Raw genomic sequence first — 15,636 nt, forward strand, 5'->3', positions numbered from 1 at the left:
TCAAGGTACGCTGTTAATTGAGATGATGTTCATCTCGCAGTTACTGAACAGACTGCGGCCGGTGAACTTGGTGGCTACTGCGGTGGAACGGAGCCGGCTGGGCGGCGGCTGGGCTGGGGGCTGCTCTCTGGCCTCCCACGGGATCTCGGCAGCCGGAGCAGGGGTCACTTTGTCTCTATTCTGAGCACTGCTGATGGACCTGTCAGGAGGGGATAAAGTGAGCTTCCCTTTATCCCAGGAGCGCTCACCAGCTGCCGCCGAGCAGCCACCACCGGGAAGTCACACTGGGCTTTGAAGATCTAGGCTGAGTCTACCCCTCCTTCCACCTCCCCGGCCCTGCTCCTGGCCCTGCCTTGGCCCTGACAGAGGAAGTCTGGCAGGTGTAATCCCAGAGGGCTCCCAAACCAGAGCTGAGAGCAGGACCTCCTCTCCCACACACTCAGGCCTTGATATCCTTGATGTGACAGACAATCTTTCCTTACTGGGACAGCAGGGGCATTCCACCAGCATCAGTGGCCATGGCATGTGCACATGGGGGTCCGGCGGATCGAGGGCCTCTAAACCCTGTGGTGGAGGCTGAACTTCACATTCACAAAGTCTTGCCATGTCTCACAAGCAGGAAGGACAGTTCCATAGATATGGCCTCTGCTTGAACTTTTTCAGAGACCCACACTGTCCCCAGGCCTGGAGAATTGCCTGCCAAACAGGGAAGGGGATGGAAAGGGGATGGAAACAGGGAAGGGTTTTTGTTGTTTTGTTGTTGTTTTTGTTTGAATGATTAAGGACCACATACTTTCAAAGTATTGACATCCATTATCACATGTGATCTCTTCCCATCTTATTTAACTCCTTTTAGGGTACAGGAAGCCAAAGGTCAGACAATGAACCTTCTCAGGGCCCTGCAGCCAGCAGGAGATGGTGGTTGTTGGGGGGGGGTCTCCTGGGTCAGGCTGCCTGGTCCCCCGGAATGTGGCTATGCCTCTGACATCCCTGCTATAGTGGGCAGTACTTCAAGTCTCTCAGCCTTGGTTCAGCTGCCCAGACCAGAACTGAGTACAGGAGACTGTGCTATGGCCTCAGGTCTGTTAGTGACTCTTAGGGCTGGAGGCACGGTGACTGTGAAGGAGCTGGGGGCTATTGTCCTTCAAGCCCAAGTCCCAAGGAACAGAGGGAACACAAGACTTCTCCAGCTCCTGCTCACATGAAGAGAAAGCACTTACTTACCTCCCCCTCCCCCACCCACCCCCTCAGCCTGTCATGTCTGGGAAACCAGACAGATGCTCAGGCCGGACGGGTGACAGATCCACTCACAAGATGCAGCTAAGTGGCAGTGGCCTTTTATTCCCTGACATCTTTCCAGACCCTTGAAGGGATTAGAACTGGATTAGTTTGCGATGAGCCTGGCTCTGCGGTTATCACCTGTTTATAGGATAATGGCATTATCTAGTTTGGCCTATAAGGGCCTCCTTACATGGGAGCTTTGTTCTCTTTGATCTCGAGGGTCGAGGGCAACATATCTTTAAATCTAAACAAACGCACTGAAGCCTCCAGCTAAGTGGTTAAAACATCCAGTGGGAAGAAAGAAGAGCCTCTCTTGCCCTTCTGCTCAATGCCAACAGGAATTTGAAAATCATGGGCTCTGACTTTGAACCTAAAACTCACCTTGGCAGGTTCAATGCCGGCCTCCCCACTCCCCCTTTAACACACGCACTGCACTTCAAAGGCTGAAGAGCTTGCTTTCTTTGCCACTTGTTCACTCAGCTGATTGGCACAACTGTCCAGGAGTGGGAAAGGCAGGATTCAGGGCCCATGAGGCAGGTGAGGACGCAAAACACGGGTTCAGGAAAGCCCAGGTGCTTTCCAACACTCATGTCGTTTTTAAGACCAGAGAAGACAGTAAATCCAGGTCATCGTGAAAAATCCAGCCCTTTTCTGTCGCCTGGAGCCACCGAAGACCTTGATGCTGTTCACAGCACACGTCTGTTTTATTAGAGGTTCTAGGATGCCCACTGTCAAAGCCCCATTCTAACCCCCCCAACGTCCACAGTGCTTTTGTTTGTGTGTGTGTGTTTTAATATTTATTTTGAGAGTGAGGAAGTGCATGTATGCACACACACAAGCTAGTGGGGGAGAGAATCCCAAGCAGACTCTGCGATGTCGGCTCAGAGCCTGATGTGGGGCTCGATCCCACAACCGCAAGATCAAGACCTGAGCCAAAATCAAGAGTCGGGCACTTCACTGACTGAGCCACCCAGGCGCCCCAGTACTTTTATTTTTAACCATCTTTTATTTTTAATTAAAAAAATTTTTTTAAAATTTATTTCTGAGAATGAGAGAGAGAGAGAGACAGCGTGAGCAGGGGAGGGTCAGAGAGAGAGAGGGAGACAGAATCTGAAGCAGGCTCCAGGCTCCAGGCTCTCAGCTGGCTGTTAGCCGATACGGGGCTCGAACCCACGAACCATGAGATCATGACCTGAGCCGAAGTCAGACACTTAACCGACTGAGCCCCCCAGGCCCCCCAGTACTTTTATTTTTAACCATCTTTACTGAGGTACAATTCACACACAGTATGACCAGTTTTATGTGTGCTGGCCATCTGTTGGGTTTTGGAAAATGCACTGCTGTGTAACCACCTGTTTAAAGCTAAACCAGGATTTAGAATTTTTTTTGGTCACTCCCCAATTCCTTCAGCCCCCTGCGTTCAGTCTCCTTACCCCTTCCACAGCCCCTGATAACCACTGATCTTTCTGTCACTCTAGTTTTGCCTTTTCTGGAATTTATTCTGAAAGGGATCACACAGTATCTACTCTTTTACATATGGCTTCTCTTACTTCATGTACAGCTGGGAGACTTGGCCATTTTGTTGTGTGTTTGATTCGTTTCTTCCTTTTTATTGCAGAGTGGCTTTCCACAGTATGGCTGTGTCAGATTTCCTGTACCCCAGGGATGGACATGTGAGTAGTTTCCAGAGTGAGGCCATTATGAACGAAGCTGTCATGTTATCCTGTTTCTACTTATCTTGGGTGAACATGGAGCAGTGTGATTGTGGGGTCCTACGGTAAATATGTAGAGACTTTATAAGAAGCTACCTATCTTCCAAACTGGCTATATTCCCACCAATAATGTACGGAAGTCCAGTGGCTCCCCCTTCCAACATTTGGTATTGCTGATCTTTCTAATTTCACCATTCTCATGTGTATGTGGTAATATCTCATTGCAATTGTATTCACATTTCTCTAAAGACTAATGATGTTGTCCATTTGTCCATAAGCTAAATATGTGGTATCCATATAACTTCATCGGTGAACGGTCTGTTTGAATCTTTTGCCCCTTTTTAAATACGGTTGCTGATCTTTTGATAGTTGAGTTGTCACAGTTCTTTATATATTCTGGATACATGTGCTTTTTCAGATCTTTTTAGCAAATATATTCTTTCAGTCTGTGACTTACCTTTTCATTTTCTTAACTGTGTCTTTCAAGGAGTAAAAGTGGTTTTTTGTTTGTTTGTTTTTTACTTTTTTTAATGTTTATTTTCTTAACAGAGAGAGAGGGAGGAAGAGAGTGAATGGTGGAGGGTAGGGGGAGCAGAGAGAGAGGGAGACACAGAATTCAAAGCAGGCTTCAGGCTCTGAGCTGTCAGCACAGAGCCTGATGCAGGGCTTGGACTTGCAAGCTGTGAGATCATGACCTGAGCTGAAGCCGGACACTTAACTGACTGAGCCACCCAGGTGCCCCAAGGAATAAGAGTTTTTAATTTGGATACATCCCATTTAGTTTTCAGTTTTATGATTTGTACTTTTGTGTCTCATCTAAGAAATTTTCACCTCGCCCAAGATCACAGAGATTTTTTTTTCTTCTAGAAGTGTTCATTTTTGCAGAGTCTGAGGTAAAAAAGGAGGATTATATTTTCCATATGGATACATAGTTATTTCAGCAAGATTTATTGTAAAAATTCTTTTCCCATTGAGCCACCTTGTACCTCCACGAACACTCAGTTGACTGTACATGTAGAAGTCCATCTTGGAACTTTCTTTTCTATTCCAGTAGTGTGTATATTTACATCAGTACGAATGGCCTCCATTGCTGTGGCTTTATTTTATTCTGAAAACGTAATAGTTTAAGTTCTCCAAACTTGGTTCTTTTTCAGAATTTTTTTCGCTCCTTTAACAGGGCTTTTGCATATCTACATAAATTTTAGGTTCAGCTTGTTAAGTTTCACATTATGCTTGAAGGAATTTTGATTGGAATTCTATTGAATCTATAGATCAATTTGAGGAGAAGCAAAATAGTCATAATATTGAGTTTTCCAATCCTTAGACATGGTACATCCCTCAATTTATATGTCTTTTCTACTTTTTCTCAGCAATAATTTATTGTTTTCAGCATATAAATCTTGTATATGCGGTTTATTTATTCTTGATTAACATTGTTGATACTATTATAAACAATATTAAAAATTTTTACTTTATTAATTTTAAAAATATTTTTATATATGGACCTTATTTCTTGCTCATTGATAAAGTTATTTATTAGTTCTACCTTATTTTATAAATTTCTTGGGTTTTCTTCATAGATTATCTTATTATCTGTATGGCTTTTATTTCTTTTCTTGATTTATTGTGCTGATGGGACCTGTAGTATAAATATGAATAAAAGTGGTGAAATAGGCATCCTTGCCTTCTTCCAAATCTTAGGGAAGTGTTCCATCTTTTATCATTAGGTTTTATATAGACTTTTCCTAGATGTCCTTAATCTAGTTAAGGAAGTTTCCTTATATTCTTACTTTGCTAAGTTTTTACCATGAATTGATGCAGAATTTTGTGGAATACTATTTCTATATCTATCGAGCTGATTACAGTCATTTCTGCTATAACACATGTGTTTTTTTAAAAAAGCCTCATGCTATTCAAAATCTTGCAAGGAAAACCATGGTGCTTATGGCGAGCCGAGGGGCACAAAACCCCAAAATGTCAACAGAGGTACACACAAAAAGATGGGAACATAGTGGAAGTGGCAGCACTGTTTTACACATGTGAATTGGTTAAGGAGTGCATAAATACTACAATGAATATGGCACTTGACCTCGAAACAGACCTAAAGTTTGCTTGTAAAGCAGGTATCAGAAAAGCTGCAGTTTATGAGTTAATGAGAAGTTAGGAGGAAAGTTACCTGAAACTGATGGAGGAGGAGGGCAGGTGCAGCTCATAACACATGAGGCATAAACTATAGTAGTCAGTAGACTTCAGGGTGCCTGGTGTTTTATTTCATTCCTACGCAGCTCACTTCAGCTGGATGCAGTTTTCTGCATTCACTTGGTGTTTCTCACAAACAAAATTGTGCATGAGCAAACATGAAATTCACATTAGGTTCAAATTATTAGGGAACCCACGGTATTAATTGTATTGAAACAAATTGAGATTTCCAAACAATTGTTATAGCAGAACTCTGCATGGTTTTTCTTTTTTTCTTTTTCTTATTCAGTTTGTTAAAAAGGTGAATTGCACTCATTAATTTGTGAATGTCAAATTAGTCTTCCATTTCTTGGATAAGCACCATTTAGTCATGATGCATTATTTTATTTGTTTTTTGCTGGATTTGATTTGCTAAAATTTTGTTAAGAGTTTTTACATGCATATTTATGGAGCATAGTAATGTATAGTTCTCCTTTACGGTAATATCTTTGCCTGGCTTTGATATCAGGTTAATGCCGGCCACGCAAAATAAGTTGGAACATGTTCCTCCTCCTGTATCTTCTGGAATCCTTGTGCCGAATTGCTTCTTCTGTAACAGATGGTAGAATTCATCCCTGAGGTCACCTGGTCCTGAGGTTTTCTTTCTCAGAAGTGTTTAAATTATGAATTCTATTTATAATAGATACAGGGTTATTCAGGTTATCTGTTTCTTCTTGAGTGTACTTTGGTAGTCTGTATCTTTCAAGGAATTTGTCAATTTCACATAAGCTGTTGAATTTACCAACAGCACAACATCCCCCTCTTTTTTCCTTTCAACACTTCTAGGATAGTAATGTCCCTTCTTTAACTCCTGACATTGGTAATTTATGTGTATCTCTCTCTCTCTTTTTTTTTTTTGATTGATCATCTGTCTAGAGCTTTTCAATTTTACTGATCCTTTAAAAACCAGATTTTGTCTTGATAGGATTCCTCAATGGTTTCTATTTCATTAATGTTTGATCTTTATTATTTCCTTTCTTTCTGCCTTCTTTGAGTTTCAGTTGTTTTTAGTTTTCTGATTTCTTCATGTAAAGATTAAGTTATTGATTTCAGTCTTTCTTTTCATGCTTTATTTGTTTTTAGAGACAGAGAAAGAGGGCATGTGAGTGTGAGCTGGGGAGAGAGACAGAGGGAGAGAGGGAGAGAATTTTAAACAGGCTCCATGCTCAGTGCAGAGTCCAAAGTGGGGCTCGATCTCAAGACCCAGACATCATGACCCGAGCTGGAATTAGAGTTGGACCCTCAAACTACTGCACCACCCAAGCGCCCCTAGTCCTTCTTCTTAAATACAAGCATTCAATGTCACAAACTTCCCTGAATCACAGTGTTAGTCGTCACCCATATATTCTGATGTGCCCTCTTTTCATTCTGTTCATAATATTTTTAGGCCATGGTATTTTCTTATTCCTCTTGAGATTTTTTTTGACCCATGGGTTATTTAGAAGCATGTTGTTTAATTTCCAGATCTTTGTGAATTTTTCCAAATACCTTTATGTTTTTGATTCTTAGCTTAATTCCATTGTGATCAGAGAACATATTCAGGATTTCAGTTCTTTTATTATTATTTTTTAATGTTTTATTTATTTCTAGGAGAGAGAGAGAGAGACAGCGTGAGCAGGGGAGGATCAGAGAGAGAGGGAGATACAGACTCTGAAACAGGCTCCAGGCTCTGAGCTGGCAGTCAGCACAGAGCACGACGCGGGGCTCGAACCCACAAACCGCGAGATCATGACCTAAGCGAAAGTCAGACGATTAACCGACTAAGCCACCCAGGCGCCCCCAGGATTTCAGTTCTTTTAAATTTACTGAAACATTTTTGTGACCCACAATGATTGTCTAGGAGAATATCCCATAAGCACTTGAATAAATATGTATTTTACTGTTTGGGGGTGCTCTCTAAATGTCTCTAAATGTCATTTCATTTTGATTGATTGTTACTGGGACTGGAAAATGTTTAAGTGGATACTTGGAGGGAAAATGACTTAATTTGTAGCATTTGACTCAGTATAAATACTCCCATCATAGCCAAATTTAAGCTACCAATGTGGTGTCATTTATATGCAGGTTTGGGAAGAGACGCAGACCCCTTTCACTGCTGGTCAGTGTGATAATGGTGTTCGAATCTTCTGTATTTCTCTGACCTTTTCTCCTTTTTTTTTCTTTCTTTCTTTCTTTTTTTTTTTTTTTTTTTTTTTTTTTTTTTTTTTNGTCTACCTGTTCTTTTAGTTACTGGGTGATGGGTGTTGAAATCTCCAAAAATAATTGTCAGCTTTCCCATTTCTCTTTTCAGTTCTTTTAGTTTTAGTCTTAAAGTATTTTAAAACTTTATAAGGGGCATACACCTTACGAAATGTACCTCTTTAGCCCTGGTAATAGTCTTTATTTTACAAAAAGTGGACTTTTTGTCTAACGCAAACAGCTACCCAAGGATTTTTTTTAAAAATTCATGGTTATGTGGTATAGTATTTTTCATCCTTTTACTTAATAAAAAGGACATTCAGTTTGGAATAATTTTAGACTTATAGAAGAGTTGCAAAAGCAGTACTGAAATGTCCTATATGCCCTTCTTTCCATAACATTAACATCTTACATAACTATGGTACATTTTTCAAAATTAAAAAATTAATATTGGTATATTATTATTAACTAGACAACAGACTTTATTTGGATTTATCCAGATTTTTCACTAGTGTATTTTTCTCTTCCAGGACCCAGTCCAAGAGTCTACATTTTTCTGCTTTGTTTTCTCTGATCTGTGATACTTTCTCAGCCTTCTTTGGTTTGTCATTGTCTTTATACTTTTGAAGAGTATTGGTCAGGTATTTTATATACTGTTCCTCAATTTGGGTTTGTCTGATACATTCTCTTGGTTATACTGGAACTATAGAAAGTGAATTGCCTTTTTTATCACATACTATCAGGGGTAAATGATATCAAGTGATATTTCTGGTGATGTTAATTTTGATCACTTGATTAATGTGGTGTCTGCCAGGTTTCTGCACTGCATTTTTTCCCCTTTCCATATGCTACTTATAGGACTGAGTCACCAACTCCTCCCCTCTGAAGGGAGAAATATAAAGTCTGAAGCTCAGTTAATGTGTACACACATATATTATAATTATATAATATCTATCTATCTATCTATCTATCTATCTATCTACCTACCCATCTAACTCAGAACATTTGGCCCTTTTCCCTATCCCTTTTATTATTGGCAACTTCTTTCTCTGACATGGAGAAAACTAGCTTCCATTATCTGCAAATTATTGACTTATTTGTTCAACTGTTAGATATGTAAAGTAGATTCAAATAGTTAGCCTGTACCTTTGTAAGAAACAAATTTACCAGTTAGAATAATATATTTACATACAGGGTTTTTTGTTTTTTGTTTTTTGTTTTTTTTTTTGTCTTTACTTTGGGTCAGCACTGTTTCCTTCACCTCAGTGGTGATATTATGTCACACATTTATACTATAGTCAAATTCATCCTGGAATCTTTCAATATACTAGTTGACTTTTCTTTCTTTCTTTCCTTCCTTCCTTTCTTTTTTTCTTTCTCTTTCTCTCTCTTTTTCTCTCTCTCCTTCCTTCCTTCCTTCTTTCTCTCTCTCTCTGCCCCCCTCCATTTCTTCTTTCCTTCCTTCTCTTTTTCTTTCTTTCTTTCTTTCTTTCTTTCTTTCTTTCTTTCTTTCTTTCCTTCTTTCTTTCTTTCTTTCCTTCTTTCTCTTTCAATATTGCACACTATAAAGTTTGTTCCATTGCCACAGTACCATTCAGAATAGTTTCATCCACCCTAAAAACTCCTTTGTAGTCAACATCTCCCCAGTCCCCAGTCTCTGACAACCATTGATCTGGTTTCTGCCCTCATGGTTTTGTCTTTTTAAAAATTTCATGAAAATGGAATCATGTGATATGTAGTCTTTGGATCTGGATCTGGGTTCTTTCATTTAATAAAATGTATTTAAAAGTTTTCCAGTGTTATATAAATCAATAGGTCATCCTTATTGTTGAGTAGGGTTTTTCCATCATATAGCTATGTCATAATTTGTTTATTTCATCAACTGTTGAAAGACAACTTGGCATCCTTTCACTTTTTCCTTCTCTGTGTCCTATATTTAAAGTGTATTTCTTGTAGACAATATATATAGATGGGTCTTGTTTTATATCCAATCTGACATCCTTTGTCTTTTAATTATGATGTTTAGATCATTTACACTTATTGCAATTATTAACTTTGTGAAGTTTAAGTTTATCACTTGCTATTCTTTTTTTCTCGTCTGTTCTTTTTTCTTTTTTTCCTTCTTTTCTATTTAGTTTGAATTAATTTTATTTTTTATATCTCTATTTTATCTCCACTACTTCTTTGCTTTGATTTTTAACTGCTTGTTCTATAATGTACAACATACATTGTTTACTTATCCCAGTTTGCTTTCATGCCGCTTCACATATTTTATAAGACTCTTACAACAGTACACCTACATTTCTTTCTTTTCTTTCTGCTTATTACTTATATTATTAACTTCTTATGTTAAGCCTCTGGGCTAAGAAAATGGTTTCTAAGCAGAGAGCCCATGGTCAGACCTTGGCTCTATTGTTTACTCACTGAGTGATGTCAGGTAAATCACGTTTCCTCTTTGTTTCTCAGTGTCATTGTCTGTAAAGTGGGGATAACAGGTTTGATGTGAGAAATAAATGAAATAAGGCATGATATGCATGGCGCACTATGCCTGGCACATACGGAACCTGGGGGCATAGTCTCCCTCCAGAGCCAAACACTGAACTGTTCTCAAAAGCTGAAAGCTGAAAGTGAACAGTTTCTCAGCTCTGAGCACACCCCATTGCTTGCTCCTCATGATCTGACCCTCTGTGGCACCAGGAGACAACAGCAGATGCCAAAATGAACCATAGTGCCAAACATAGGGAGCCCATCTGTGTTGACACCAGCAGGCATAGCTGATTTTTTTTTCCAGGAAGAAAATTAAAAATCAGTTCTCCTTCATGTGAACTCCCTGAATCACAAGGAGTAGGATCCTAAGGAATCTTGACCCAGCAAACTCCAGACATTGAGCTTCAGAAGGCTCCTGTCTGCAGACAGGAGAGGCGATCGAACTTTCCTACTTCCTGGCCCTGTTGGCTGCCTCTCTTCCCCTGAGCCATTAGTTTCCTCCTGGAGAGATGAGTTTTTGCCCTTGTGAGAAGGTGAGCTCTGGGGTCAGACACACCTAAGTGTGAATCATGACCTCATCCTCACTGTTGACACTGGAGAGGTCACTTCCCTACTAACCCCCACCTCCCTCCCATATAGAATGGGATTGAGGGTGACATGTGTCCCTAGGCATTGTTTTGCGCCATCAAAACTCTCAACAGAATGAGAGTATATTTTCTCAGAGGGAAGTGGTGGGATGATTCTCTCAATGTTAGCTAATATTCCCCTTCCCCACTCTCATTTTATTCCTTAGTTCAGCCCATGATCATCAGCCAGACCCAGGGCAGACATAGAGCAGCAGACATCAGACAAAGAGAGGAGACTTTTTCTGTCTTTAGATTTCTAGAAGCCTAGGCCTGAGGGGGGCAGGGGGGAAGACTCAAAGTGCTGCTACACTCAAAGTGCTGTCAGAGGAAGACACTGAGCTGGAGAAGTAAGGAGGGCAGGAAGGGGACCCACACGTGATGGCCTTCAAAGACCCTAAGAAATGCACCATGTTTTCAGCTCCCAGTAGCTTTGTGGGATCCACTGATGGCTGGGCTCAGGGGAGAGGAGACAGGGCCCCAATGTCTCTAGGACCTGCCTTAGAGGAATATTGGCCGGTGTTATGTCCAAGCACACAGGCTCCAGGCTGCTGAGAAGGGTGTCCAGGATGGGGCAGGACTAACTGTATGGCCCCATGTGCCCAGAGTCCAGAGCACCAAACTTGAGGAAGGTTGTAGACCAGAAGGGAGCCACCCAAGAAGTGACCTGCATGGACACGCCTCCAGAGATCAGACAGGGAGTGCACCACCCAGCAGGAGTGCCAGCTGGGGACGGAGGTGGGATGTGATAGCATCTCATTGCCCTCTCTCTCTGCAACTGCATTTGTGGAGTCTGTGTAGGTTAGACAAGCTCATACTCCCACAGTGTGAGTTGCTGTGATAATAACATGATAAAGGTGCCCATCCAAGGCCTCAGGTGGGACTTAAACTGCCGAGAGTTCTGTTGTGTTCATAGCTGCTTTTGGCCTCCCAGTGATCTACCAGGAGCCAGAGACCCGGCTATCAGGGAGGGGCTCCTGTAGATCTGAGTCCCTTTCTTGCACTCAGCAGGAAATGGAATGGAAGACCAAATGGAAAGGAAGTATCATCTTTTAAAGCCAGTGATTCTCATGTCCCAAGCACTTATTGAGCCCCTGCTGTATACTGGAATGGGGGAGGTGAACAAAGCAGAGAGGGACCCCACCCATGGGGCTAATGGTCCAGAAGAGTCAGCAGCTCAACGTTATGAACATTTTTAACATCAATCAGTTAAAGGCAGAATTACCCAATCACCGCTTTCTAGTAAGAGAGTCGCAGGCTCAGGACTCACAGAGACAGCGTCTCGCCACCCACTGCCTCTTGTGACCATGTACAATCAACCACACTGTCAGTCAGGCTCAGATGTCTGTTGCGCACACACTGGGGTCCCAGGGCCCCTCCGGCCAGAGTGGCCCTTCAAGGAGATGCAGAAGTGGGTGTCCAATCCAAACACCACAAGAACTGTGACATAGGCTGTGATCAGACAGCATCACATCTGCCCTTTTGATTATTGTTTTAGCCACGGCTGTTGTTACCACCTTCAGTAATAAAAGGGCCCCTCCTTTGGGAGGAGGTTGCACCAATTATAAGCAGGACAGTCATGCACGCAGGGGTGACGTGGACTTCCCCCAAACTTGGGTGTCTGTGCAGGGCTGGCAAGCACAGGGCAGGGCCACAGGGCCAGCCCGGCATCGTGTCTGGGTCTCATTCACGACAGGTGCCCCCTCCCTGGACATCTCTGTGTTCACTCACATTTTCATCACACCCACTTACTGCTTTTACATAAAGAAGGGTTTTCTTTTGATTTGTTTTTGAAGGAAACTTGCTACAACTGTCATAAATGGGAAACCTATATCATTGGACAAAAATAGGAAATGGTGGTAAAATAAATACAGTGGCACAAAACAGTATTTGTACACCATGGCTCGGTTGCCTGAGCTCGAGCGCTAGGTGGGTCTCAATGAACGGAGAGCCTCAGGACGGAACAAGGGAGGTAGAAGAATGTTCTCCTCAGGGGAACTTGATGCCATTTGCCAGCTCGTGCCTCAGCCACCTTCTCAGGCCCCCCTCCACTCCAGTCACCTGCGGGTTCATCCGACAGCCCTCACCTCCGTAAGGTGAGGAGGCCCTTCCATAAGCCCACACCTTACGCTCCTGTGTTCTCCTGGGGGCACGGCGGCCACACGTTTAGATAGGCTTCCCCTCCGTCACTGGTCCTCCCGGGTCCCTGACCCCTGCTCTACAGGGTTGCTTCCCAGGTAAATCACCTGCAAACCAGCCCGCATCTCATGCTCTGCTTCCAAGAAAGCCCCGGACACACATGGTACCTTTGCAGCCCTTAAAGTCACTTCTCGTACCCCCAAGGCACAAGTCCTACAGCTCTGGCCCCGCCACTTACAGCTGTGAAGCCTGGAGCAGGCCAATTAGCATTTTTCAGGCTCTTCCCTCATGTGAAACGACACCAACTGTCCCTAGCCTTACAGGGTCTGTAGAAGGATTAAACGATACAATGTTATATGGCCACCAGCTTAAGTAAAAGGCACCGGTTGCTATTGGTTTAAAGCCAAGTAACCCCCGCACCTCCGCCACACAGATGCCTGGCATCCGGCCTTTGGCCTGAAGGCAGGAGTGGGGCCACATATGGGTCAAAGCTGCTGGCAGGTGAGATGCACCTGAGTGTATCAGTGTCAGCCCCGAGCCTGCGCTCACCTGGTGTCCTCGGGGAGCTGGCTGTGCCGTTGGAGGCGCTGGAGCGGCCTGTTGCCGGGGTGGGGGGAAGGTCAGCACACGGAGGTCTTCAGCCGGCTGCCCTTTGCCCCCAGCTGCCGCCCGGGGCTCCCTGTCTGGCTGCTCCTCTAGCTGCTGGAGGGGCCCGATGCTCGCTCACCCGGCTGCGCGTTCAGCAGCTCGGCTTGCGCCCTTCCGCTCTCCCTCTGTCTGCTGCATCTGTATCACTCCCTCCGGCCTCTCCCCCCACCTGCAGCCCTTCCATGGGCGTCCAGCTGTGGCCAGCCACACCCAGCAGCCTCGGGCTGCCAAGACTTTCAGGGACCTCTATCTTTACACAGGCGGTTCTCACCCTCTGCCCCTCCAGCAAACCTCTGCTCTTCCTTTAAGAGCCAGCGTAAGCCTCATGTCTGCAAAGTCTCCCCCAATGCCCCGTGGGACGTGGAGCTCCTGCAGTTACCCTGCAGCCCGCATCCTGATGGATGGCACGTGCATCCCCCTCCTTCAGACTGTGGGGCCTGGTCTCTTCCATCGGGGCCGCCCAGAGTAGGCAGCGCTGGCTCTGTGTTGGGGACTTGTCTAATTCCCTGACTAGCTGGACTGCTCTGCCCTGGGGAATGCTGGAGGAGCCCAGCACTGGCCTTCAGATGAACAGGGGCTTCTCTATGGACACAATGGATGGAGAGTTGTTTCCCAACCGTGTCTCTCATTCGTGCCTCAGGACCTTTGCACTTGCTGTTTGTCCTGCTGGGAATGCCCTTCCCTGGGGCCCTCACATTTCTCTTATCATTCAGGTCTCAGCTCACATGTTGGCACCTCTTTAGAGGATGTCCTTGACCGTCCACTCTAATGTTCCTCTCCCTCCATCTGAAATTATCTGATGTATTTTACTTTATACTGTTTCCCCCACTCCCACTCCAGAAGGTAACGTTCAGGAAGGCAAGGATCCTGCCCATTCTTGGACCCCCCAGGGGCTAACACAGAGCTTGCCCCATAGGAAGTGTCTGTACATAATTGTTAAATGAAAGAATGAATCGATCAATGAATCGATGAGAAAACAAATGGTGGTCTCACTTATGTGGCTAACAGCCTCAGGACAGGTTAGGGCAGAGGAGGGGAGGACAGGGGGGCTTCTGTAATAGAGGAGGCACTAGAGTCAGAAACAAGCCATGAGGGGGCACCTGCATGGCTCAGTTGGTTAAGCGTCCCACTCTTGACTTCAGTCTCAGGTTCCTGAGACTGATCCTCACATCCAGCTCTATGCTGGCAGAGCTTGCTTGGGATTCACTCTCCTTCCCTCTCTCTTCTTAGCCTCTCCCCACTGACTGCCTGCTCTCTCTTTCTTTCCAAAAATAAACAAATGAACAGTAAAAAAACAAACAAACAAAAAACAAAAAGCTATCATGAAGGGGTGATGGCCTGGAGTCAATAACACCAGTCTCTTCACACTAGGCTATGCCACCCCATACTCAGCCCTGAATGCCAGGCACCCAGGAAGGGACATCTCTCCATCCCTGCCATCACCTGGACAGGACGCTCTGGGATTCATAATTCGGCAATTCACTGCCGCAGTCACATTCAAGATGGTACAGAGAGGCTCCTGCACAATCCCAGAGCGTGCCACAGCTCGGCACCCAGAGAATGAGCCACTGACCCTGCCCTTCCTGGTCCAGGTACCCGTGTGCAGGTCCACCCCGCTAAAGAGCTAGAATTCATCGAGAGGAAGCAAGGCAGTTCCCTACTTTGTAATCACTTCCATCGCCCTCTCTCTCCAAGATCTGCTTCTGGGAGAACAGTCAAGGATTATAGATAAACGTCACTACACAAACTCAATATGAAAACACCAAGTGAACCAAGATGACATTTTCAGGGTGATTATTTTAGAAAAGAATTCAAGGATTGATAAGAGCCATGGTGCGATTATGAGGGTTTATATATATATGTATATACATGTGGTGCACAGATAACTTTCCTCCTAAGTCCAGACCCAGAGCTGCTCATTGAGGATTCTTACTTAGCCTTGGGGGTTAAACCTGACCTCCCAGCCATGCCAGGAGCCACAAAGACCCACTGCCTTTGTTGCTGAGGGACTAATAGCACCTTCCAAAGTGCCTCACAATTGGCGACAAGCTGCCCCCTGACAGTGGCATGGCAGTCACCTCCTGCAGGGGGCAGACTAGGTCGCGGTGGAGCACAGTTCATGGGCACACGGTGGGCGGTTACAGGTGCTGGTGCCTGGCTCTGGCGTTCTCCTAGGGCTAATTCGGTTCTTTCCATTAGTGCGACATTCAAAAATACAGGTTTAGTATTTTTTAAAATAGAATCCTATGGGCGTCTGGGTGGCTCAGTTGGTTAAGAATCTCACTTTGGCTCAGGTGATGATCTTGAAGCTCATGAGTTCGAGCCCCGTG

Source organism: Crocuta crocuta, unplaced genomic scaffold, assembly GCF_008692635.1.
Source record: "Crocuta crocuta isolate KB4526 unplaced genomic scaffold, BGI_CrCroc_1.0 scaffold121, whole genome shotgun sequence".
Lineage (NCBI taxonomy): Eukaryota > Metazoa > Chordata > Mammalia > Carnivora > Hyaenidae > Crocuta > Crocuta crocuta.